The sequence below is a fragment of the Lissotriton vulgaris genome, chromosome 2_1 (genome assembly GCF_964263255.1).
Source record: "Lissotriton vulgaris chromosome 2_1, aLisVul1.2, whole genome shotgun sequence".
NCBI classification, from domain to species: Eukaryota; Metazoa; Chordata; class Amphibia; order Caudata; family Salamandridae; genus Lissotriton; species Lissotriton vulgaris.
Window position 1 is genome coordinate 772,378,201 of NC_141687.1, and position 26,933 is coordinate 772,405,133.

A 26,933-nucleotide genomic window follows, 5' to 3' on the forward strand; every position below is an offset into this window, starting at 1 on the left:
GAGGTGTAAGGGAAGGTCGTTCCAGGCCTTGGCTGCAAGGTAGGAGAAGGACTTTCCTCCTGTTCTGGTCTTGTAGATGCGGGAGAAGGTGGCCAGAGAGGTCAGCAGATCGGATGAGTTTCTTGGGAGCGTGGAAACAGAGGCGGTTGTTGAGGTATGCTGGTCCGATGTTTGCTTGAGCGAGGAGCTTGAAGGTTATTCTTCTTACGATGAGGAGCCAGAGGAGATCGCTGAGGTGTTGGGTGATGTGGTTGTGACGGGGATGTCTAGGATCAGTCTGGCTGCGGTGTTATGGACGGTCTAGAGTTTGCTAAGTAGTTTCTTATCGATTTCAGGTAGAGATCGTTGCCTTAGTCTAGTCTGCTACTGATGGTGCATGACAATTTTTCTGGATTCGGATGAGATTCATCTGAACGTGTTTTGGAGTATGCTGAGGGTGTTGAAGCAGGCCAAGGGTATGGCATTGATCTGGAGGTTCATCGTGAGCGATGAGTTTAGTATGATGCTGAAGTTTCGTGAGTGGTCCGTTCGGGGTGAGGAGGAGGGTTCCGAGGGGGGACACAAGGTGTCATCCCACATAGAGAGGGTGGAGACAATGATGAGGGCTTCTGTTTTCTCCAAGTTCTGTTTCAAGCAACTCTTCTTCAACCGGGTGGCGGCGGCTTTCATCCCTTCTTGGAAGTTATGCCTGGTGATGTTGGGTTCTATGGCGAGGGAGAGGGTGAGCTGGGTGTCGTAGGCATAGGAGACTATGTTGAGCCCCTGGTTTCTGACGATGGTTGCGAGGGGGGGGCCATGTAGATGTTGAAGAGAGTGGGGCTTAGGGAGCATCCCTGGGGCACTCCTAGGCTGGTTTCTCTTGGTCCCCCACAGAAGGGAAGGCATATGGACTAAAGGAGTTCCCACTGGAGAGGGGTTATCCTGGTGCAAATTCTCCCTTGTAGAGGCCATTTCTGCCAGTGACAACAGGTACAGCCCTCTCCAAATCGACAGGAGTGTGGGTATTACTGGGCTGAAGAGGCAAGGCAGAGGTCGGGGGAGGCACTGAAAATTGCGAAGATATTCCCCAACGTATGACTGGACCCATGTCCTCTGACATGGCAGAGGTGGTAGCTGGGACTGTTATAGCTGGAGTGAAAAAATGGGTGTAAACCCACGAATTACATTGCAGAGAGACCAGAGACCCACAGGTGCCTGTTGCGCAGGTACTTAAGCACAGAAGACCCAATGCAACCTGCAATCTAAAGCTGCACATAGTGAAATAGAGACTTTGTGGCCCAGCTTCTTCTATCCGCTGTAGCGTTTAACATGGAAAGGAAAATCCCCAAATGGAGACAGAGTGGGTTTTTTCAAACGCTGCTCCTCGAAGAAAACGCAGATAGAGACGGGCGCATAGCAGCTGGAGAGAAGGCAATGATGGAATAGTTAATGACCCTGCATGCTACCCACAATTCCTAAACTACGGCAAAAGAAATCGCACTGAACACAGTTCAAATGAAAATAGAATGCAAGTTTCGTTTATGGTGAATGATGACCACATTTTGGAAAATGCAATATTTTGCCAGAAAGAATGCATGTCCTAGTGAGGAAATGCCTCTCCCTGTATGGTCACCCCCAATGTTTTGGACTGATGCTACTGGCTTTTCAACTCAGAGGACACAGAGACTTGCTTCCCAGACCTAAGTGCCCTGACCTTAAATTATGTATGCTTGATTTGCTTATACCCAATTGGCATAGGCTTGTTTACTTAAAGTCCCTAGTATGTGATACCCTGGGTACCCACTGCCCGTAAGTTAAGAGGGTCGCCCAGGGGGTGCAGCACTGGTTGTGCCACCCTGGGTATGACATAGGTAAAACATGGCTCCTAGTCTGCCACTGCAGTCTGGAGGGGCAGTTTTCAACTGCTAACTTGACTGTCATTTAAATCAATAGCAAAGCAGAAGCTTCCTTTTTTGATGTATATAAGCCACTCGTAAGGTAGACCGAACGATCCCAAAGGCAGGGTACTGTATGTTAGAAATTGGAACATGTACTTATACATGTTCTCCGTCCCGCCCCTCCTCCCCTGCGCTGCTTTCACTATCGCTCACGCGCACCACTTTTGAAGCTGGGCTTGTCTTGTTGAGGTACTTTTAGGGTCGAAAGCAGTGAAGAATCTACCGGGATTGTGAGACCCTGATTTGAGAGACAGGAGGTAAGTCATATGCCAGGGGACCCCAGCCTATGTCCAGAGGGCTGGCGTGTATTTATGGGGCAGTGGACTGCTTGGATTCTAATAAATAGAATAGTAATAGGAACCACAAGCTTATTGTTCTGCTTTAGGGGCATTGGATTACCTGCTATGTTTATTTTCATTGTCCATGTATTATAATCGTAGACAGTGTTCCTTTTATTCCTTATTCAAGAATCTGGTCTATTCTTGTTTTCTGAGTGCGCCCACACACATCACGTCCTAGTGCATTCTTTCTTTGCATTCCTTAATCTTTTTTCTTTCATTCTTTCACCTAATCCCCTCACGCCATCTTTTGCTCAGATCCCCACTCACAGCTTTATTTTCAATTCCTTTATTTTACGTCCCTTATTGTACCCTTTTAGTCTGTTTCTATCCTCATTATCCGTCACGAGCTAAGAGCTTCTGTTTTCTTTCTTTTCCTCCCAAAACATTGCCCCTTTATAGCCAACATTCTAATGACGAGTCCCTCCTCCAAAGTGCTCTCTGTGCGTATCATTTTGGTGATGCACACAGAGTGCCCCGACGTAAGTGATGGATTCCCATACAGAGCTCCGGTCCTAGGCTTTTATGAAATAACCTAATGCATCCTGATTGCTATGGTCTTGATTACAAATAAAAAATTAAAAAATCAATCTAGCTAAATCATCAGAATACAGTGGTTTGAAAACATGGTCTCCATTGTCAATTTATTTACATGAAACTTTCCCCATCTTCCTCCTCCCCTGCAATTTCTGGCCCTATGGAACTCGTCCTTAAATCCCATTCAAATAACAGGCTTCCTACGAACCTCTGCACACCTGAGTATCTTGACGATAACCATCCCCTTGACTGTCTGTCCCAATCCCATGACAAACCTACACTGTATTTCTGCACTTCATAAGTCATAAGTCATATGCTTTTGTGTAGCGCATGATTCACCGTAAGGTCTCAGGGCGCTTTGCAGTGAAGAACAACAACCTTGACAGAATTTTGGGACTGATGTAACATCAATTATTATGGGGAAAGACAGGTTTTTAGGTTTTTTCGAAACACCTGGTGGTTGGAAATAGACAGACGATGAGGGGGTAGTTTGTTCCAAAGTAGAGTAGCCACATAGGAAAAAGATCGACATCCATTTCACGACGTCCGAGCCCGTGGCTGAACTAGAAGAGATTTTGAACTGGATCTTAATGATCTAATAGGACGATACCAGACCATTTTTTTCGCAAGATATGCAGGCCCAGTGCTGTGAAGAAGTTTATGGGTCAGACTTAGTATTTTAAACTGGCTTCTCTGACGGATTGGCAACCAGTGCAGTTGTTTAAGGCTGGGAATAGTGGCTGACCTAGAAGGTAGTCCTAACACCAATCTCGCTGCGACATTCTGCAGCGTTTGTAATTTAGAGAGTAAACACTTATTGATGGAAGCAAACAGAGCGTTTCCGTAGTCCAAGCGGCTTATGATCAAGACTTGCCCCAGAGGCTTTCTGGTTTCGAGAGGTAGCCATTTAAAAATTTTACGCAGTTATGCAAGATCCCGTAGCAAACACCGGTTACTTGGTTAATGTGGGTGTTCATGGAAAGAGAACAATCAATCATGATTCCCAGGTCACATACCACCACCTTAGGTACGGGGCAGGGTCCTAGTTCTTGGGGCCACCAATCCTGCGACCAAACTTCATTAGCCTTACCAAACAGAATGATTTCAGTTTTGCTGTAGTTAACTTGGAGTTTGTTGTCACACATCCATTTGCTGATATCAAACACTTTTTAAATCTGACACAGGTTTCAAGAAAATCAGAGTTACAGGTGATAAGCACCGGAGTTTGTCGGCATACGACACAGTTGTGAAACCATGGGCTTTTATTATGTTGGCCAACGGAGTTAGGTATAGATTGAATAACAAGAGGCTTAGAATTGACCCTTGCGGGACTCGCACGGTGAGAGGCAGACTACTAGATACAAGAGTGTCAACCTTAATAGAGGTATGGCGATCGGCAAGAAAATTCTCAAACCAGGATAGGGCCTTGCCTCTGACACCTATCTCCCACAGCCGATGTTTCAGAATGCTGTGGGAGATGGTGTCAAAGGCAGCCGATAGATCCAATAGGACGAGATTTGCGGAATCGCCTTTGTCTAGAGTAAGTCTGATGTTGTCCACGATCTCCATTGCGGCTGTTTCAGTGCCATGGGTGGCGCGGAACCCCGACTGAGAGGGGTCTAGGAGCGCATGCGTTTCATTATAGGAGGTTAGACGTTTATTCACCAGATATTCCAGTACCTTCCCAAAATAGGGCAGTAAAGAAATAGGTCGGCAGTGTCATATGGTTACTACGTTTCTATATATTGTGTTAAGTTAGCATGGGCTTATTAAATGTTTAAACGCCATATTTTCTTTCTGCTTCAGTTTGCACACGACACCTAATTGTTATTGTAGCTTTCAACCTAGACGAAAGATGTGATTTATTTGAGAATAATATGTTATTGCCCTGGTATCAGTCGTGCTTAGTACACTTGGTACAACTGTCTGCACACCGAGAACTGCACACTCTAAGAATAACCTAACACAAGGTTGCTGAAGGCCTGATCCTCGCACCACGTTAGACATAACACAAATAATGTTGCTGCCAACATTGGGCTCTACGTGGGTTTAAGATAGAGTTACAGGGAATGAAACAACACACTTGATGCTTCGCATGCAGAGAGCTGGTAGCGGTTGATGTGATCTCCTCCTACTGAGAATTAGAGGTATGGGGCCGCCCTGCTAAGAACCCAAACGAGACCTTCTTAGATATAAAATAATATGCTAATTAGGGTGCGCGAAATATAGGTGATACAGAATTCTATAGATTTTTGCATCATAACATGCTATCACCTTTTGCTTATTATGGATTAGTGACTATGCTGCTAACCCTGATTTTTATAATATGTATGTTGATATTATACAAGATACTGCGTTTGAGAATGCTGCATTGAAAAATAAACATTTCAAACTTGCACGTGTGTTCTTTGCCTTCCAGTTTCGGTTTGTAATGATTATATAACGAAAGAGTGTTCATGTGTTCCACGATACCTGAGGTACCCTAAGTTCATGTTCTGGATTGTCTAAGTCATTGGGAAGTATTTACTACCGATGAGACACTGTAGCTAGCTTGGTAAGGGGATTTCTGAAACAAAGTTGAGTTCTGGGTCACCCTGACTCACCCAGGTTCTAGATCTCTGTGCACAGTTCTGTGGGAGAACGGAAACCCTGCTACATGGCGCCCATACGTTGATTGGCCTTATATCAAGACACTCGAGTAGTATATCATTCAAACCTTAACACCTTCATTCCCGTTTCCGGAAAACGGCGGTGTCGGAAAAACCTACCTGTTTTTGAAATAGGTCTTTTTCAAGCTTGAATCTATCTGTAAACGGTTTCTTTGAATTACTACCCAGTTGTGCTACAAAGTAATCTTTGTTTTTTCACTTTCCTGTGCTGACATGGCACAAGCCGTGGACATCCCGCAGCATAGTCGCATTGCGGTGCGTGACCGTTTGCGGGCTTATGATGTCCCTGTAGAGGGCTTGGCTGTTGTTCTAGTGGTGAGTGCGGAACATGCTTACCCGTACGAACTATTTTATTCGTGGGTGACATTTCCGCCGGTGAACGCTAATTCTGGCGTTTTTCATTCGTACACTGCTACGGCTGTACCGGCTCCGTATGCTCCGTACAGAGCACTGGAGGTACCAATTGACGCTTGGCAGCATGGAGTTTGGTTTGGTGGCGCCCTACCACACGCTTTAACCGCTCCGAGGTTGGGTCCTTTGTCCATTCCGGGCACACCTTGGCCCGCTTTGGCTGGATTCACTCCTCACCCTCAACGCGCCACTTGTGGCATAGCTGATCTGCGGCAGCTTCATGAAGTTGCTGTAGAAGTGATTAGAGCACTTGTTCATTACACTAGCCGTAATGTTCAGGATGCAGCCCCTAGGGGGGGCACAGCTTCGCGCAGAACATGCTGGTTTGAAAATCAATCCGGTCATGGTGAATTCCGTGATGGGCAAAAAGCCACAGGACAAGGATGATTTTCCGTTCTGGCTTGCAGAGAAATTCGGCCAGCTTGAAGCTGTGTTTCCTAATACGAGTCCCGGTGATAAACACCGGATTCTTACACTAAGTTTACCGAAAGATTTGGCACCTGAGCTTGTTGACTGTGAGACCTGGGGTAAGACTTTTGCAGCGGTCTATTCGAGTTGCTACGGCACCACGTCTGTGACCCATCTGGGTGCGGTCCTTAAACGTGTTCAAGATGAACACGGACCGGAGTCTGCGGTCGAATTGAGTATGCGCCTGTGTGGCTCCTTTGATGTAGTTTGCGATCTGATCCTTGCAAATGTCAAGGGAGATGCAGTGAACTTTCAGGTGGCTAACGCTTTGGCGTTAATTCCCGAGGCCGAGAGACCCCGTCGGTTGGCAAGGATCATTGTGGCCGCTTATAAAACGGTTGGCCGCAATGCGAAGGGGCTTAAGGCTTTTCCTGATAAAGAGTAAAAGCAGCCCCAGGGTCGGTCATCGGAAACTGGTGGTCAACAAAAGTCCAAGAAACAAAATTGGCCTAAAAAGCAGAATCAGGGTAAGCAGCAACACCAACAAACACAGGTTTCTGCTCCTGCGTCTCCGTTCCCTGTGCAGTCGGATCGTGTTTATGATTTGCGCGACCGCGCGATGATTACATCGCCTGATAGGTTTCAGGCTTCTGACCAACGCTCTCCTCGTTCCTTTCAGGACTCATCGGCTCCGTCAACCGGTGGAGGAGGGGGCAGCAGGGGCCGGGGTGGCCAGCAAGGACGTGGTCAGCCCCGCCCGCGTGCCGGAGGAGATCAGCAGGAGGGTTCTACGCCCAGGAGACCACAGTTTGCTACGAAGAAAGTCGCCGCCCTGACAGTGCATCGATATGCCCCAGATAGTGAGAACGCGGCTTCGGAATCTGACGTGGGCTCTGACCTTGCTAGACAGCGCGGCGGAGATTACCATAGTGAGAGAGGCCCTCCGTCCACTGATGAAGGTGACAGCGACTGATACTTATGTTGTGATTGAAACTGCTGATACGCATGTTGCTCCCCCTGAACGTCTTTTTGAAATTGTCCTGTTAATTGAAGGTGACATGCAGCGAACTGTAAAAGGGGTATTTTGGGAAAATCTCTCGTCTACATATGACATTTTGCTTTCGGAGGCTGACTGGCCCCCACCTTTTGTTCTCGCAGCTCCGCGAGGGGAGGAGGTAATCCTGCCCAGTTTAGCGCACACTGTACCGAGAGTGGAAGCGCTGCATTTTGCAGAAGAGTGGGCTCTGGCGCTTGTGCCGGCTGTGTACCGTAATCAGTGTGGCTGGGATAAATTGTCACCAAGCCACGAGATTCCTTTACGGTCTCAGCCACAGCCTCAACCTCAATATCCCATACGACGTGAAGCCAAAGCTTCGGTCGCGGCTATCCTTGAACAATTGGAATATCAAGGTGTAATTGAAACGTGTGTGTCACCGATGAATAACCCCCCTTTTACTGTAAACAAGCCGGACGGCTCATATCGTTTGGTTTTGGATTATAGGCATTTGAACTCGCATTGCCGTAACTGCGCAGTACAGAATACTCATGCCTCTGCGTTAGTGAATAGTCTTGAGCGTAAACGGTTCAAAACCACGCTTGACATTTCCAATGGTTTTTATGCCCATAGATTAGACGGTCTAAGTTCCCAATGGACCAGTTTTACAGGCGGCGGTGTGCAAAAAATGTTTCGGCGTCTTCCAATGGGCTATAGGAACAGTCCTGGAGTATTCTCCGCCCGCATAGTCTCTTTTTTAGAGAGCATCGACCCAGTTGCTTGTTCGTATGTGGATGACATTTATCTCACAGACGACGATCTTTGGGAGCATCTGTGTCGAGTAAATAGCATAATTTGTAACTTTGCAGACATCGGTTACAAGTTTAACTTTGCAAAGTCGCACATTGCAGAGTACACAGTGTTGTTTCTCGGTTACGAGCTTAACAACGAAGGGAAGGGTTTAGCACCCCACTTCCTGGAGAAATGCGCACAGTTGCGCTCTCCGACAACACTGAAAAAATTACAATCTCTACTGGGCTTTCTGAATTTCGGAAGGACTTACATTCGGAATATGCCCAGCGTATCAAGCCTTTGTATGCTTTGATACAACCATCTTTTTCCAAATCATGCTGGCTGCCTGAGCATTCGGCCATTCTGCAGTCTTTGCAGGCTGATTTGCTCGCTTCTGAATACTTACAGACTCGTGATAACCAGACCAACCTGGTGATAAGGATTATCCCTGGGGGGGTAGGTTTCACGTACCTGACTTTTAATGAAGGAGATACAGTACCTATTGCTTACAAGTCACACTTGTACACTTCGGCTGAACTGCGATTTTCCACTGTGGAAAAAGTTTTAACGGCTGTGCAGATGGCGATTCTTAAGGAACGTGCCCTGTCACAAGGAAAACGCATGTTGGTTGTTACCCCGTGTCCTGCCTTAGAGGCGGTTACGAAAGCCAGTGTACCTAATTCCAAAGCTTTGCACCCTCGGTGGATTCAATGGGCTGCATCCTTGACGTCCCAGGATGTCACGTTTATTTTTGACGCCACTTTACGGTCGCAGGAGTATTTACAGTATGAATTTGTTCATCCTGCTCCATTAGCAATGCGGCTGTTGGAGGATTTCCATTGCATCATTTACACTGATGGTTCGGCGCAGGTTGCGCATGGCTCTAAACATGCCTACGTTTCCGCTTGCGCCATTGTGGTCGGTGCCATGGTGAACGATGAGTTCAAGTCCAGTGTCGTGCACACGCAGACACTTGGGGACTGCACCGCACAATTAGCAGAGCTTCGTGCTCTGATGCTTGCATTGGAGTACGCAGATCCTAGTGTGACGACTTTGATCGTAAGTGACTCTTACTACTGTGTCCAGTCTTACAATGAAAACTTGTTCTTTTGGATTCAGAATGAATTTCGTGACTCCAAAGGTAGCACAATAAAACATAAAACGATCTGGGTCCTAGTGGCGGAACTTAAAGAGAAGCTGCCACTTGTGTTTGTGATTCATACTCTCGGTCATCAGCGCGTGGGGGTCCACGCTGTTGGCAATTCGCTTGCTGATGAAGCAGCGAAGTCAGCAGTATCAAAATACTTGGTTGCAGCAGTCACGAGGTCCAAAAGCAAAATAGATGATGACATCTTGGCAGCTGTTGCTGCAACAGAGAAGGGAAGTAAATATCCTGCGGGTTCCCTTCTAAATACACATACCACTTAAGTCCCGTCAAGGTTCCTTATGTGAAAATCCCTGAAGTTGGCGAACGTTTAGTTCCCAACTCGGATCGCAGAGCTGTTTTGATTACAGCAGCTCATGAAGGTGTGGCGTCTGCGCATGCGGGCGTCTCGGCCACTGTAACTCAGCTACAACAGAGGTTCTGGTGGCGGGGACTGTACAAACAGACGCGCGAATATGTCCTTCAATGTGACATTTGCCAGCAGATTAAACCTTCAACTGCTGCGCGTCCGCCTCAGACACAGTTGTACATCTCGAATAAACCACTTGGATGCGTTTATTTGGATCACTGCGGTCCATTTTCTTCTGATACTGCGTATAAGTACATCTTAGTAGCAGTTGATTCATGCACACACTTTGTGTGGGTATGGCCACATCGGAGCGCTGATTCACGTACTGTCATTAAGGATTTGCGAGTCTTTGTGGGAAGTTTTGCCTGTGGTACTTTCCATTCGGATCAGGGTCCGGCTTTCGCCTCTAGGGCGTATAAGGATGCTATGGTTTCGATGGGGGTCCAAGTCAAGTTTTCGAGCCCCTACAGACCTGAGGGTAATAGTGTAGTTGAACGAATGAACCGCGACTTAAAGCAATCTTTGACAGCTCGAGTTATAGGCACTGGCAGAAACTGGTTAGCCCACCTCATGGGCGTGCAGCGTGCGCTTAATAATCTCCCTAGAAGGTCTCTGGGTGGGCGGACCCCATACGAAATGCTCTTTGGTATCAAGATGTATGTACCTGACCTTGATGGGCTAGACAGCAAGGCCCAGGCCACGGCCTTTGACGTAGATGAACATTGCAATGTTTTACAGAATCTACAAAAGACCAGAGACAGTCTTGCAAAGGAACATTTGCCCTCCACATCGGATGATGCGCTGCAGATCCCGGTAGTTGGCTGGCTACCCCAAGTTGGAGAACTGGTTCGAGAGAAGATAGATAACAAGAAAGAGTTTGGTCCCTCATATCGAGCACCGGTTCGAGTTCTTGGAGTGAAGGGCACAAGAAAAGTCATTTTACCACCACTTCCAGGTCGTAAGGAAAACAGATTTATTTCTATTGACAATGTCAAGACACACAAAGTGGCCGATTCTTCATAGCATGACACCGGCTGTTTCCTGTCCTTCCATGGTGAGGCACTCTGTGCTGGCTATTACATCTGGTGCAGAACAGGAGGTGTCCCTCGAGATGCCTGCCATATCCAGTCCTTTATTAAATACTGTTCCTGTTACTAACATTGATGAGCTGACCTACACCTATCCTGCTGATTTATCAATGCCTGATTTGCAGACCCGTTTGGCCAACCAGTCCAGATTCTCTTTTGACTGTTTCGGAACCTTTAAAGAAACCCTCAAACATTGCAAGATATGCCACGTTGTTTAAAAAACATTTTTTAATTCCCCCTTGGACATACATTTGGTTGATCCTATTTTCATTTTATCTTTTTATGTCAATTGGTTTTGTGTTTTATTTTTTCCGTCTGATTGATGGTCACTACGTTAAAGAAAGAACAGGAATTCGGTACCTTAATGGAACATTGGCCCCTCTTTCCTCTTCACATTCAGCGCACAGACTGAAACGAAACTTAAATACAGTTAACATTACGGCTTGGCCTGTCCTTGATGGGATTGTGTGGGATGCGGTTAGGTTTCAGATACATGGGCCCACTGAAGTGATTAATGTTCCAAATGTGCTTAGAGTAAACATGGGAGATGTAATTAAACAGAATATACGTTCTGATGATTAGGATATTCAGGCCGTAGAAGCATTATTCTCTGATTTGAAGTATTATGCTGCCTTCGATGCTGAGGATCTGTATACAGATTCTATTAATTATGGCGATTTGTTTTGTTTTCAACACTATGGTAATAATTTTTTGCATAAGACAAATTCCAGGAGGGTTGCTGTAAATTATACACAATGGGAACATTGCCCTGCTCCATTCGGTGGCAGCTCCAATACGTTTCTGAAAAAGTACACCTATTTTACAGACTTTAATCAATCTAATCCCGAGTCATTTTATTTTAAAATGACACAAAAGCCCATGTCCAAAGTTAAACTTACCGATACAAAAATGCTGTATTCGACGTCCTTTCTAGACAAGTTGGCTGTAGATGGCTACGAGTTTTGGAAATGAACAATTGACCTTAAATCGGTTTGGGGTACCAAAGATTGGCAGGTACAAGGCACTGAGGCTTTGCACCGTGCATGTCTCATCCCGAATCACATGTTGTTTTTAAATTCAACCATTTTCCAAACAACATGTTTTGGATTGGCTACTTCTAAAAAATTAAATACACCGACCATCCCAGATTTAGAAGAATATTCAGGTTGGGATAATTTTACTGATTTATCAATTCATGAGTTGCAAACTCTTTTACACAATTCGTCCTTTAACATTTCCAGTTTGGATTCCAAGGGTTGGCTGATGTGGCATAGGAGTGCTGATTCTTGCCAACGCCGTTTTCTGGGTTTGGCTGAGGGGTTCACAGAAGTCAGACTCGATCCCCGTTTTGAAGAAGACTATACTGTCACAACTTATTCTGTGGGGAAGCTGTGTCAGAATTGGTTACAACATTCTACCCTAGCTGCAGTTAAACTACATCTGTCTCTATTAAATGATAATGTGGATTTGAACGATTTTATAAAAGGCCCAGTTAAAGGTAGATCTAAACGATGGCTGTATGCGATTTACAATGAAATTTGGAAAGTTTCCCAAGTTGAGGCTGCTAAACGCCTGAGAGCTATTGATCAAGCAAATTTAGAAAAGGTCCTTGCAGTGGTTGATAACAGTATTAACACGCTTTCTTCCCGAATTTACACGTTGAACAATATTGTGTCTTCTTTTGTTGACATTGTACATGATGAAGTGTCCGTGTTGTATCATGGTCAAAATCAATTGCGTTCTGTGATGCAGTTTGCTTGGACACTACAGACTCTTAAGTCTGGTCGAGTGCCTTGGAATTTTATGAATGTCTCATCACTATTTGCCCCATTTAATTTGACTGAAAAACAGCGAATGCTATCAATGAGAGATGTAACATTTTCTATGTTACACATTGAAAAATTTGAATCCTTGCCCTTTTCTGTGGCTGAGGTGACTGCTGGTACATGGCTTATCCATGGTGTTATTACCTTACCTTTTGCTTTGTATAAATTTACAAATTGTATGAAATATATAGCCATTGGGCGATATGAACCATTAGTCAGTGCTTTCCTCCATGAGACATGGTCTTTACCATACACTTACAGATGCCTAAAAGAGGGAAATGAAGTGAATCTGAATGGTGAAGAATGTACACAGTCGCCTGACCGCTCACTAATATGCAGACACATCCAGTTGCATGGTTCTTGTAATCAGGATAAACCGAATTTGGCCTGTGTTTTGAAAGGGACACCAGTTCCTGCAATAGTTCCCACGTTCACTTTGTTGCCCAACGGTAGTTATTTACTTTTGAATAACGAATTTTGTTGTGGGTTACAGGCCGGTATCGCCTATGTGGTTACCGTTTCAGAAAGGGTGGTTTGCTGCAAGAATGTGTTATATCCACCCACGCATGGGAATTCAGATGTTTTAATTTGGCCAAGAATACCAACCTTGAAAGCTGAGTTCAATGGTTTAGGCCGTATAAGAGCACTATTGTCTCAAAAGCAGGTGGCCCTGAGCTCTGCCCGCGAAACTTATGTCCTTCACATAGCAAACACACGCACAGAGGTGCAGGCACTTTTAAGTACTGATTTGCCGTTTCATTTCTCCGAGCTGGTTCATCAAATCTTCAATGCCTCCTCCACGACCGGGCTGGCCCATTTTTTTAAAATGGTTAGCCGTGGTCTCGTGACTACATTTGAAAAAGTATTTGGTATTATCCCTGCATTCTTTCATTCTATATTCGCTAGCCTGTTTGGCGGATTTCCTGTTTTGCTGGCTTTGGCTGCAGGCGTTCTGGTGATATTTTACTTTATAAAACATGGATGCCCATCCTGCGCAAGGAAACGCTCAGCCTCTACTGATGCAGTTTCGCAACCGGATGCTTGATTACTATGGCTCCTTACCGCTTGCGACTTTAAGCACGGCTTTTGGATTATCATTCAGATTTTCCTATTTCACATGTGTCCCGCCCGTGTTTCATTGCCTGAGCTGTGATTTCGACTGGGCCATTGATTTGTCTCTCTGTTTACCAACTTCTCCTGACGTCGATTTTGATCAGCTGATGAACCCCGTAGTGGCTCACGAGTTGGTCTGTTCTGGCGAAAGGGTTATGGCTGTGGCAGCGATGCATGGACTAATGGGTCAGTGGGACATATTCGCAGCGGCGCATGACTTTCTGGCACATAGTGTTCTCGAGAACCCACTGAGTTGTCCTCTGATGTTGCTAGAGGAATCGGTGTTGGAGGAGCACGTATGTTCTTTCCCATTGCTTAATTGGATGGCTGAACTGTTTTCGGATGATGACAGTGATTTCATGTTGGAAGCTGTAGCTACCTATTTTGCATATTCATTCAGCCCATGAGTGACTTTGAAGACTTTCATTATTATGGCACGTGACTTTTTAGTAATTCTGAATGGTGCCTTTTTCAATACGAACATTCGATTTTTCATATGTTCTGGGCCTATGAACTGAGAGTAGGCCTTAAGTTCGACTTTTATATTTTGTGTGGCCACTATAGGCATTCATACATAAATTTTGTTTTTAAATTTTACTTACATTTGCATACATTTAGCTTGGCTCAATATCATTGAACTCTGCTTTCATGTTTTGCCTCTCATAGAGTATTGGCTTATATTTTTTCTTTTTTAACCGTCCTCGGATCATTGGGGGGGTGTCATATGGTTACTACGTTTCTATATATTGTGTTAAGTTAGCATGGGCTTATTAAATGTTTAAACGCCATATTTTCTTTCTGCTTCAGTTTGTACACGACACCTAATTGTTATTGTAGCTTTCAACCTAGACGAAAGATGTGATTTATTTGAGAATAATATGTTATTGCCCTGGTATCAGTCGTGCTTGGTACACTTGGTACAACTGTCTGCACACCGAGAACTGCACACTCTAAGAATAACCTAACACAAGGTTGCTGAAGGCCTGATCCTCGCACCACGTTAGACATAACACAAATAATGTTGCTGCCAACATTGGGCTCTACGTGGGTTTAAGATAGAGTTACAGGGAATGAAACAACACACTTGATGCTTCGCATGCAGAGAGCTGGTAGCGGTTGATGTGATCTCCTCCTACTGAGAATTAGAGGTATGCGGCCGCCCTGCTAAGAACCCAAACGAGACCTTCTTAGATATAAAATAATATGCTAATTAGGGTGCGCGAAATATAGGTGATACAGAATTCTATAGATTTTTGCATCATAACATGCTATCACCTTTTGCTTATTATGGATTAGTGACTATGCTGCTAACCCTGATTTTTATAATATGTATGTTGATATTATACAAGATACTGCGTTTGAGAATGCTGCATTGAAAAATAAACATTTCAAACTTGCACGTGTGTTCTTTGCCTCCCAGTTTCGGTTTGTAATGATTATATAACGAAAGAGTGTTCATGTGTTCCACGATACCTGAGGTACCCTAAGTTCATGTTCTGGATTGTCTAAGTCATTGGGAAGTATTTACTACCGATGAGACACTGTAGCTAGCTTGGTAAGGGGATTTCTGAAACAAAGGTGAGTTCTGGGTCACCCCGACTCACCCAGGTTCTAGATCTCTGTGCACAGTTCGGTGGGAGAACGGAAACCCTGCTACAGTAGTTAGACGGAATGGTGGGGTCACTGGTGGCCTTTTTTAGAATGGGTTTAACCTGAGCATGCTTCCAACTTCTAGGTATGAATGCTTGCTCAAAGGAGGTATTAAAGATGTTAGTAAGAGCTGGCGAGTAGCGGAAGTATCTCCATGCACATTCGGGGGGACAACAGGTCGGTAGAGGAGCCAGATTTGATTTTCCTAAGACCTTCTAGCACTTCTGAAGTGGTGATAGGCTCAAATTCTGTAAGATACGATGTATCTGTGGCTACAGTTGTGGTAGGCTTGAAAGAGGGATCGAAACCATGTTGTGATGAATCTTGGCTGTAACTGAAATTGTGGAATAGATCAGTTTTCACTATGTAATCCATCATCTGCTGCAGCTGCAGACTGACAAACATATTTTTGTTTCTAGCTCAAACTGTTCAGAAGTTACAAAAAATGCAAAGACCTGTGTTACCGCAAAGGGCAAGGCCCTTTTGAAAGCTGGACTGATCCCTTTCTGTTGCTCTGTTGTCATATTTGGATGTTAAACTGTTACTAATGAGATACAATTATGCCCACAGAGTGTTACTAAGTTTAAAAATGATGAAATGATAAAATAACTAAGTAATACTAGTACAGAATTTGCTGCATTATGCCCCATAATTTGGCATTTCTTGCCACATAATTTGCTCAACCCTGCCACCTAATTTGGCCCGCTCCTGCCACATAATTTAATTTGTTCTGCGTATAACTGCTCCTCTGCTTCCTGTCCTTGGCTGTCTCTCATGTCATAGTTGTCCTGGCGCCTGTCGCATTGCTCCTCCTTTCGTTGTCGCGTGTCACTGTTATTATCTGTGTATTATCAGAACTTCTCTCCTGGGCAACAATTGTAAAACGCCTACTCCCAACAATGTACTTTACTTTCCAATTAACTGCTGTTTACGCAGCACTAGGAAAAACGTTTTGTACATGTGTAACCTTCAGAGGAAATGAACCATCAAAATCGTATGTGTGCCCAGCATATGTAGGCAAATCATAGCGCAATAATCACATATCTGTGAAAATGTTAAAAAAACAAATTCATGCATAAATTAATAACTAATTTCAAATCCGTCCAAACACTTGGTATTGCTGGATTCTGAGCGATATGCAAAACCGTGAACATTTGAGAGTTGTGCAATTATTATTTTATGTTTTATTTTCTGTTATCTTTGTGTCTAATTCACCAAAGGCAAAGGGGAACAGGTAGACCTGTACTTCTAGCCTTGAAGCAAACACGTGACGTTTTTGAATTCTCACATCGGGCGGACTCCTTGACAGCTAAGCCAATTGTAGTATTATAGAAACCGTCATATATGTAGCATATGTAGACGTCTGTTTATTTGTGCAGAAATATAATTTTCCTTTTGAAGGGCCCTACTGCCCATTTAATATTGTATGGGTTTCCTCCATGAAAATGTACTTGATAGTGCCTTATGTTTAAGGACCACAAAGAACAGTGTTTGTTGGATGTTCACCTACTTTTACAAGTAAACCCATTTAGGAATTTGATATGACTTATTTATAGAGCGCAAATGATTGCCCAGGGACATCTTGGCGCTCCTCATTACATGTAACTGGAACCAGAATTGCAGCAGAGGCTTGTCCTGCCTGAAATGCCAAGTTGCTGTGAAGGAGATGAGCTTGAAGGCAGCCCCAACCTCCCCGCAAGTGCGGTGCCCTGGGACCACCCTATGTACCCCAACTCTCGCGCAGTCAGAGCCTCGTGCAAGGCAGGCATTGCACCAGAGAGTGGCGGTCCTTAAACACAGCAGGTATTTACCAGAGACCGTGGTGAGCCTTGCGGAGTTCAGGTTTCACACTAGGGGCAGTACGGGCCCATTACTACTGCAGGCATGCACCACAAAAAATGACGAACACGTACAGGAGCGGATTGGCACTGTGGGCACTCGGGCATGGGCCAAAAGGCCGGTGTCTCAGTGCACTCTGTGGGCCGGTTTTTCCCCCTTTACCAGTCCATAGAGAGCACTGACAGGAGGAAAGCAGCTTCGCTGTGCGGCCGGCCGCTCAGCTATGATCAGCTGTGGCCTCTCCTTGACCCCCTGCCCTGCCAAGCTATCATGCGGATGGTGGACTGGGGAGGGGTGATTGTGTGCCAGAATTGGCCTCCCAGGGGGCCAGATGTTGCTCAGGCCTATGAGCCATTTTCACCTAGGCCCCCCTGGGGCCCATGCAGCCCACAAACAGTGCTTGCATTAGTCCTCGCCCACAGCCCTTCTCGTTCAGGGCATAGTGGGTGAGGAAGAATGGGTCTGACTATGGGGGCCAGGTGATGAGAACTCGCACCATCTTCACCTTAGCCTCCCCACCCCAATGGATGGCCCAAAAGCTGTTTTTGCTTTAGCCCCTCTCCTGCCAGGCCATTGCCCTGAGGCACTGAAGGGATGGAGAGGGCTGAGTAATTTACAAATAGCTGGGGCCTCCCTGTTTTCAGGTGATCCTGCCCTGGAGGGCTGGGGAATAATTTTTTAATAGAAAGGGGCCTCGCTGTGTTCAGATGCTCCTTCGCTGGGGGAAAGGGAATAATCTTTTAATAGAAAGAGGCCTCGCTGTGTTCAGATGCTCCTTCGCTGGAAGGCTGGGAATAATTTGGTAATAGAAAGGGGCCTGGCTGATTTTCAGGTGCTCAGCTTGTAGGATATTGTCACCTTGGTCCGGTGTCTTTCCCACTTACATTCCTTGTGTGTTTCATGAAAGGGCACGGCCGCGAATGTGGGCCACGCCCCGAGAATGTGGGCCACGCCCCGCAAATGTGGGCCACTTTTTTCGTCAGTGCCCGGGCCAAATTGTGATCCCAAATTCGACCCTAAACATGTATTAGCCGGTCCTTAAACAGTGCTGAGCTTCACGCGGTACGAGCTTCATACCAGAAGCAGCGACGGACCAACCATTAAGACTGCACGTTTTAGTGGCCGGTGATGAGCCAGACCCGGTGCATACACACCAATAACAGGGCTTGTCCACATACGCTGCAGACGCCGCGGATGAACTTCACTTACGGCAACCTAAAAGCCGGCGATGACCGTGACACTATGAATTACATTAAACAGCGCTGGGGCCCTGTACAGTGCAGGCAGGCCTTGCACTGGGCCTCACATAGTGTGGCCATTGCTAAAGGGACGTGATGGCCCACACGTCCGAAGCATACACCGTGAACAGTGCTGGGCTTCGAGCACTGCAGGACAGGTGCACATCAGAGAAAGGCCCAGCCTTCCTCCGCCTTGTTTCTCACTCAGGGTCCCCAGTTGCATACAGTCACTCTTCACCCCGATTAACTCTCTGCCCTTTGCAACACAGCCCTCTGTTTTTTCTAGAACACTTCCGCCCCAATTGATTCACCAACTGTTCGGTTAGGATGTTATGCGGATCTCTGACATGCAGTGTGCGGCCCTAACTGTTTGTTGAGCTAATCTGCAAGAACATTTTAAAGTTATTCTTTTTTTTGTCCTTTTAACCCAAATCTGTTCTGTGCATTCAGTTAGCAAAAGGAACGATATAGCTATAAAAAGGCAATTCAAACACACCACGGAACCGATTTACACCCATTCCTTATTCCATAGTAGTTTTAGGCCTATTGTTGGACACAATGGTTTCGAGTCCTGACACACCAGTGGCATTATGTGTAACCACTGGCAGTCCGCCTATTCATATGCAACAAAGACGGTTCCGAATTGCAGGGCATAAGACACATATATACGGTTACAACATCTAGGAAAACAAGCATTGGTATAGCCAACAGGTCTCGCCTTTGGGACCTTATATGTGTTTTTCCATGCAACAGTTGATGATGTTGCACGAAGGATATTGTGCTGCATAACTAAATACTTATAAGGCCCCAAAGGCGAGACCTATTGGCTATGCCAATGCTTGTTATAAATTTGTGACAGATTTCTTTTGCGACTTGTATTTCTGCCTCAATTGTTTTGGTGCTGTTTAAATTCTTTACTGTGTTCCTTTGTGTATTGATTGCTTAGATCCACAGCTATTAGGGGTTGAGCTAAAGGTTTAACAAACAAAACCTACTGGTCCTAGAGGGGTTGGTAAGTGTATTACACATGAGGTAGCAGAACCACACAATATAATGCATCTCATTTCCTCACAGTCCTCAAATGTATTAATAAAATCTTCTTTGGAGATTCTTATTTGGGCAATTATTTTTCTTTCCTTTACAAAGTTTGAAGGAAGAGCACAGCATAAGCATTTATAAGATTATTCACAAGATATGTCGTTAAGAGAGAAGACTGTGCATAATATATTGGCAGATAGTCAAACTTACACAATTTTAACAGTGAGAGCGCAACAGCCTTGCATTTGGCACAGATCTCGCATACCTGGCTTGAGGGTTCTTAAAGGTGCACAGTTTGCACAAAGACTGGCAATTTAAGACCGTATGCTTGTTTCAAACAGCAGTCTTTGTAGTGGGATAAAAGTAAAGGTGAACGTGGTATGCAAATTCACAGAAAAAAACATTGCTGATAACACAAATACCTGAAAACTAAATTAGTGGAAAAGCTAGTTGAGGTCCACTTTGGGTTAACAAAAAAGAAAACCTCATTAAAATAAAGAATTGTGAAGCCTGTAGAGAATCCTGCTTAGGAAACAAAGCTTTAATATACTTTTTAATCTAAATGGATTTTTATTCGTTTTACAAAGTCATAACTGCGCCACACATAGGTTTAATTAATTACATATCCCATGTGTAATAACTTGGTATTATATCCGTTGTTGAGTAAAACAATTCCAACTGTACAATCAATTACTAACAAACAAAAGAACTAATAAGCACAGTTTAGTTTACAAAAGCCAAGTAACAATATCTTCGGTCTTGAAGGCGGGTATCCGTGCAAAGCAACGTTTATCAATAGTGCTATAATTGGACATAGTCCATACAAGGAGAGGGAGGGAGGATACCCGCATAATGCACAATTACATTCAGTCGCAGGGCATGAGTGGCCCACGTCAATTATCAGTCAACCTTGTGAAAATAGCCCACATCATTTTGCCTACCGTCATTCATCCTCAATGTTGCACACCATGGACATCAGTGGGGGATCAAGAGGGGCATTTACCCAACAAAGCAAGTTCAAATCAGATGAGAGTACTAACAGGGAACTACTGAGGGACTAGTAGACAGATATGAGCAACCGAAAAAGTTTATGGATGTAAAGGCACTTTGTGACACCCCCACTTGGTGAAAGAAACCGGCATGGTGAGGTATGCACATGTCATATGAAAGTGACCTACGGTTGTAGAATATACCAGGGTTTGCTCAATTGGAATGTAACTTAGATGTCGGGAGGGACAAGTTGAGAAAGACTCACACTGGGCGAATTAAGGAAGATACAAGCAATGTCTTCATTTCAAACAGCCACAGACAGGTTCCAGGGTGGCACAAAACAATTTTTGCAATACAGGGCCATTAGAGCCATCACATGTAGTAGTTAATGGAGTTACCCACAGACGTCCCAGCAGTGTTGAATATCTTGGAGGTCCTGGTTATGGCAGACCCGGCGACGTGGAATTATCACTCGATTGTATAACAATAAAAGAGAAGGCATTCACAAGCACCCTTTACACTCCATAACAAAATGGGAAATAGATTATAACCTGGTGTTTACAGAAAGCCAATGGAAAAGTGCACTGATGTAAATAAAGGAAATATCGAGCAACGCAAGATTCCGAATGCTACATTTCAACTGTATTCATAGGACATATATGATGCCAGAGATGTTGCACAGATTGAAACCTGGTGTGCCACCCAATGCCCTAGAGCGGAGAGTTGGAAGCTACATATTGCTATTTGATATGGGACTGCCTTTAAAGTCGCAGATTTTTGGAATGCGTTGGTAGCCCGATACAATGTACATGGGGTTAGTTCAATTCAGTTAACTCCAGAGATGTTTACAAGACTGTTCGAAATTGAGATTTCTGGTTGGCAGAGTATACATACAGTCCAAGCAGGAGCGACAATCCTAATCAGGGAAAGGTAGATACACAACGTAAACTAATCTGTGCTCACCCTCTGGTAGCTTAGCACAGAGCAGTCAGGCTTAACTTAAAAGGCAATGTGTAAAGTATTTGTGTACACTTTAATTACAGTATCAGTGAAAACATCACAAAAGACGCCACACCAGTTTAGAAGAACAGAGACACATTGATCAGAGTAAAACAAGAGCAAAACAACAAAAATCCAATTAGTAGAAGTCGAAATATGAATTGTTAAAGATTAAATCCAAAACAGTGCTTAGAAGTCAATAGAGGTAAAAGGTTACTTTAAGTTGCACTAGACTGGGAAAAATCCAAAGTTCAGGGAGACTGCGATGGAGGGCACACCAGCTACAGGACCTACGCATAGCTCGGTGAAAAAGTACCTTGTATGTAGTAAGCAATGGCGTTGAAGAGCCCTGCATTAGTTCCGATTTAAGCATTGGGGCGATGCGTCAGAGTCTAGCCTTGCAGTCGAAGGATCGGTACTATTTAAGTTGAGCCTTGCAGTCGATGTCAAATCGCCACTGTGTCGGTTCAGATAGTCAGAAAGATCTCACTGAATCCATTTTTGCAGAAAGCAGGTGCAGAACCCACTACTGAGTTCATGCAAGAGTAGGAATAACAGATGGCAGAGTCCAGAGGCACAAGCAGAGTTGCAAGAAGTCTTTTGTGACCCCGAGACTTCAGAGAACAGGAGACAAGTGATGGAGCAAGGTAAAGAACAAGATTTTTTTCAAACTTGTGAAATTGATTTCCTATAACATTAATTCAATTAACAAGCTTGTGGTAAAATTATTAATCAACTTAGTTTAAAGATACATTCATCATTATATGTGGGAAAAACTAATGTGCTTCATGTTGCAAACGCAAACAAAATAATAAACTAACCTTGTCTATTGTCTTTGTCAGTATTAAATGCGGCAGTTAAATTAATGGCATGTGCTTATTTTATGTGCTTATGTTATGTCTTTCTGTGATAAAAGCTCAATGGAGTTCCTGCGGTTCGAAAAAGGAGAAGTAATTATAATGCTGCCTTTATGTGCTTCTGCTAGGTAACATAATTAACAGGATTAATTAGTCAAGGGGGAGAGCAACAGAATAGGTCTCAATTCTTTAATTAATTGATGTCTTGTGTTTGTTTCCAAAGTGAGGCCTAAAGTTGGTTCTGAGAACATGGCTGGCAGAGCTGCAGACGCAAAATCTTGACCAGAGTGGAACAATTGCACATGCGCAGCAGTGAAGATTCTTACTGCATTGACATTATGAATTAAAGCAGTTTTCTTTGGTCGCATTGAATGTGCTCGTGGAAAGTTAGCTCAAGGACAGGAACCTGATGTGTCTGCCAAGGTTAGGAAGTAAATGTCCGAGGCTCGAGAAAAGTATTGTTCTTGAGGAAACCGAAGACGTGGAAATAAAAGACAATGGGGCTTATATGAAGCCCGGACTTGGTCAAGAGTCGGTGGTGACATAACAAATCTTAATCATGGACGGACACTGGACAGCCAATGAGAAGCTTGGATTTTTTGAAAATAATGTAAAATGTAGAAAGTTTAGCTAGAGAGACAGGTATAAAGTCTGACACTAGGAGCAAAGAAAAAACTTACTTTCCGATTCCTGAGTGTCGTGTTATGCAGATGGACCTTTGGCGCATGTAAAGACAGCAGACTTTAAAGGATTTTTCTTTTATAGGTGGAGTGAGAATTAGTCAGGGAAATAGATTCAGGGAATGGAAACTGTATTCTGTATTAATTCATGTTTCTGAGTTTGCTTTTTAAGTGTCAGTTTTAAATTCACTTCCTTATTAAAAACGATGCTTTCTTATTTGCTTATAAAATAAGGATTCAAAACATAAATGCCTTATCCTTATGATTGATAAAATTAATAAAATTCAAATTAGATTTGAAGAAGACAAGCTGGTCTTGTTTATTCATGGTCTAGTTACCGTCAGTTGATTCAATCGCCTTAGTGATCTGTTTAATACATAATAAATGCTTAAAACCATGGTAAAGATGATAAACTGCAGTTGTATATAATAGTGTAGATAATAAGTGAGTACATTTATTAATCAGACCACTTGATTCAGTTGCTCAGAAATTGTCTCATTGGTATTATGGGCCTTCATGTGAGTTTTGTGATTAATGGTGAGTATTGAGGTGTTAGGTAGCGTTTATGAGACAGTTTTTTAATAGGAGCGCTGGATCACAAGCCAACCAGTCCTTGGAGAAACTTCGGCTCAAGGATGAAGAGAGCAGGTCAGTCCATCTCACTTCCAGGCAAGAAGCAGCAGGCCAAGAAGCAGCAGGCCAACACAACAAAGCAGTTAGCAAAGGGGCAGTGCCTCCTGCAGCATGTCCGTTCTTCTTCCAGGCATTATGTCCTTGGTTCCAGCAAAGTTCTGATTTGGTGGTATCAGGGGTCCAGTAGGTCCAGTACTTATACCCAAATGTGCCTTTGAAATGGGGGAGACTTCAAAGAGGCCTTTGAAGATCACAAGGTCCCTGATGTTACTATCCTGGCTCCAGACTCACTATAAGGGGGTCTGCAGCTCTTTGTGTGGGGACAGGCACAGCCTTATTCAGGTGCAGTGTCAGCGCAGACACAGCCATATTCAGGTGTCAGCTCCTCCCTCCCAATCTACCTCAGGTAGGCACATTAGACTGGTGAAAGTGCATCAGGATGCAAACATCACACCCCTTCTCCCTTTCTGTGACTGTCTAGAGGGAATGCACAACGTCCTGCTGTGTTTTCTGAGACAGTCAGAGGCACAGAATGGCTAAAGTAAGAAAATGCCAACGTTCTAAATCTAAACAAACAAAAACAGAAATTCGAGATGGCTAATTGTTGTACTTACTCACCAAGAAAGGGACCAAAAACCAGATTTTCATTAGCCCTTGTGATTTATGTAACTTTTTCTTCATAATTTACTTAACTACGTTTGAAGCTTTTTACCACGTCTTTGAAAGGCAAAAACGTTTTTGAATTTATAACATACACATCAATTATGTTAAACAATAAACTTAACTGAAAAAAACGGAACATATTATGACAAAGTTGTTTCTTCAAACTGAATCAGTAATGAGATTGACCATTCATAGACCAGTCCTTCGCTTGAAAATATTAATACACAGCGGCATTAACAATTCACACTTTAACAAAGTCCTCTACTGCTGGTATACACAACTGGGGTCCGCTACTTATGAATGTATATAGTAGAGGAATAGGCGTTCTGACAGTATTTCCATTATCAAGTTGATTAATAGCAAATATTCTTCCCCAGAGGCTAGGCCAATGAGTTCCTTACCCCCTAGACAATGATTTTTTCAAAGGGAGGGGAATGGGGAGTGACGGGGGTATTAGCAATTCATTTTGCTACAGGGGTTAAGGTGCCGTTTCTTATTGGGTGTGCCTCTATCTCTACCTTTGCTGTTTTGTATCCTCTCCAATAATAACCACATTCTGGTTGGTGGCATTGCTGCTGTTGGCAGGAAGTATTTTCTGTGGCAGAGGGTTTTGCAGCTCCTCTACCTTGGTACCTTCGAAAGGGCTGTTTGTGTAGTGGTTTGTAAAGCACCCATTGACTTTGCAGTATCAAGGTCTTTAATGTTTTTATAGTTGATAATCTACTGCTGACTGAAAAAGATGTTCTCCAACAAAAGGTACAGAAATGTGTAGCCACGCAAGTCTTCTGAGCATAATAGTAGTTTTTATGACCCTAGCCATCGTATCAGACACATTTGATGGTAGCATTTAAAATAATCTTCCCTTCATTAACTTGATCTTCCCGTTTCTTCCTGCATTCCTCTGGAAGAGGTTGCATGACCACCTGTATCTTGTCCCAGGTAGCTCTGTTACAGTGTGAGAGGAATCCCACAGAGTTTGCAATTCTCCAATGATTTGCATGTCCTGTAGCAATTATTTTTGCTGCAGCGTCTAATCTTTTGCTTCCCTTATCTAGAGGAGGAGCTTCTCCAGGGCCTTGTGCAGCAGCTCTTTTCCTAGCAGTGGTAACAAGTGAATCTGCAGCTGGATAACCTTAAATATGTATTCGGTCATTTGGGGAGGTGTTCTATTTCTTTTAAATATGTGGTATTAGGACTCTTGATTTTAATGGGTCCTTGAACACCTCTTTAGACACATTTAGAATGGATCCAATCATGGGCAAATATTGGACAGTTCTTTCTGTACATGATAGTGTTTCAACCAGACAGTCAATTTCCTCCTTTGTTGAACGCACAGGAGCTTAGAATATTCAGCAGCTCTTTGCATGACACTCTGATAGGAGGAAGTGTCAATTGTCATCGGTGTGAGAATGTTTTGTGGGCACAGGTGGGTCGATGTCATAATCTGGTAGCACTACATCACAGTTTTCCGATGGATCAGGTGTGTCATCAGTTTTGTGTTTACCCTGGGAATCAGTGCCCTGTATTTCTCCCTCTTCTTCCTTGTGGAGATGGTGAACAATTGTGAGGTGAAGCAGGTACACTAAAAACTGTATAGGGCTTGCACCTCTAGTTTGTTGGATTATACATTTTTGTGGAGTCTGAGAGTTGTCCCTCTTCTGGCTTTCGTTTTGTAGCCTCCATTCTCTTTCGTTGCATGAAATGTTGTGGTACCTCAGATACTACTTCTTGATCTTCAAGGGGTTTAGTAGTTTGAGTCTTCTGTTTTTGTGCAGTTGCTGTGCTTTTAGAAACAGTCTGTGCCTTAGAACTACTAGAATTATGTTTTTTCTTCTGATTAGAAGAGTGTCGCTGGTGTTTCTCAGAGATAGGTCTTGAAGTTTTAGGCTTTATTACGATCGATTCCTAATGCTTTTTCGGCTCCAAAGTGTGTGTGTGTAGGTCGTGGAGCTTAGGTGCCGATATTATTTATCCATTCCGATGTATACCTTAGTTTTGAAGGCTTGATCTGAGTCGATTTGGTCTTCAGTGCTGTAATAGTATCAGAATAATCCCCTTTTTAATGCCTGGCCACCCAATCAGGATCGAGAGTATTCTAGTCTTTTCTCGGTTCCGAGGCTTGGTCACAGTGTCTGCTTGAACCGGAGGGTTGTTGCTTACCATGTCCGTGTATTGGTGGTGACAAACGTTTATCTTTTTATGGGGGGTATTAATACCCATGGTACGTAGCGTAGTTTGTCCCCAGTCCAGAGTCTGTGGCTGGCGGCAGTGATTGGGTTGTACCATAGCTAGTTTTTCCTCAGAAGATACTTCAGACACTGTGTAGTGTGGCCTGGCTCTTCCCATCCCGCCTCCTATTGGAGCACTGGCTTTGCTGTCAACATCGCAGTTGTGGCTGAACTCTGCCTCCGCTGTGTGCTCTATATTATGAGCAAGCCGTCGATCCAGACGTGCTCGAAGAGTCTTTATTTTTATACAATGTGCAAGCAGCGCACTGTTCTTTGTGCTCCGGAGAGAGGCACAAGTTACAGACACCATGTGTGTTGGAGTGTGCATACTTTGCTCCGCACCGAGGACCCTGTCTGAAGAGTTTTTTTTTCGGAATCTGGGAAGTGCTTCCCCAGTGTAGAAATCAATTATGATTATTATTTTTCATCCCGTAGGAAGCGTGGCATTGAATCTTGCACAGTTTCGACTAAATCAGTCCGAGCCAGAAGGC

At 44.1% G+C, this 26,933-nt stretch overlaps 1 protein-coding gene across 7 annotated transcripts in view; it reads right to left on the reverse strand.

The window, feature by feature from the left end:
- The window catches only part of TLK1 (tousled like kinase 1), an 877,117-nt gene that overhangs the window by 380,897 nt on the left and 469,287 nt on the right, over positions 1-26,933 (reverse strand). The gene's annotated exons all lie outside the window — the stretch shown is intronic.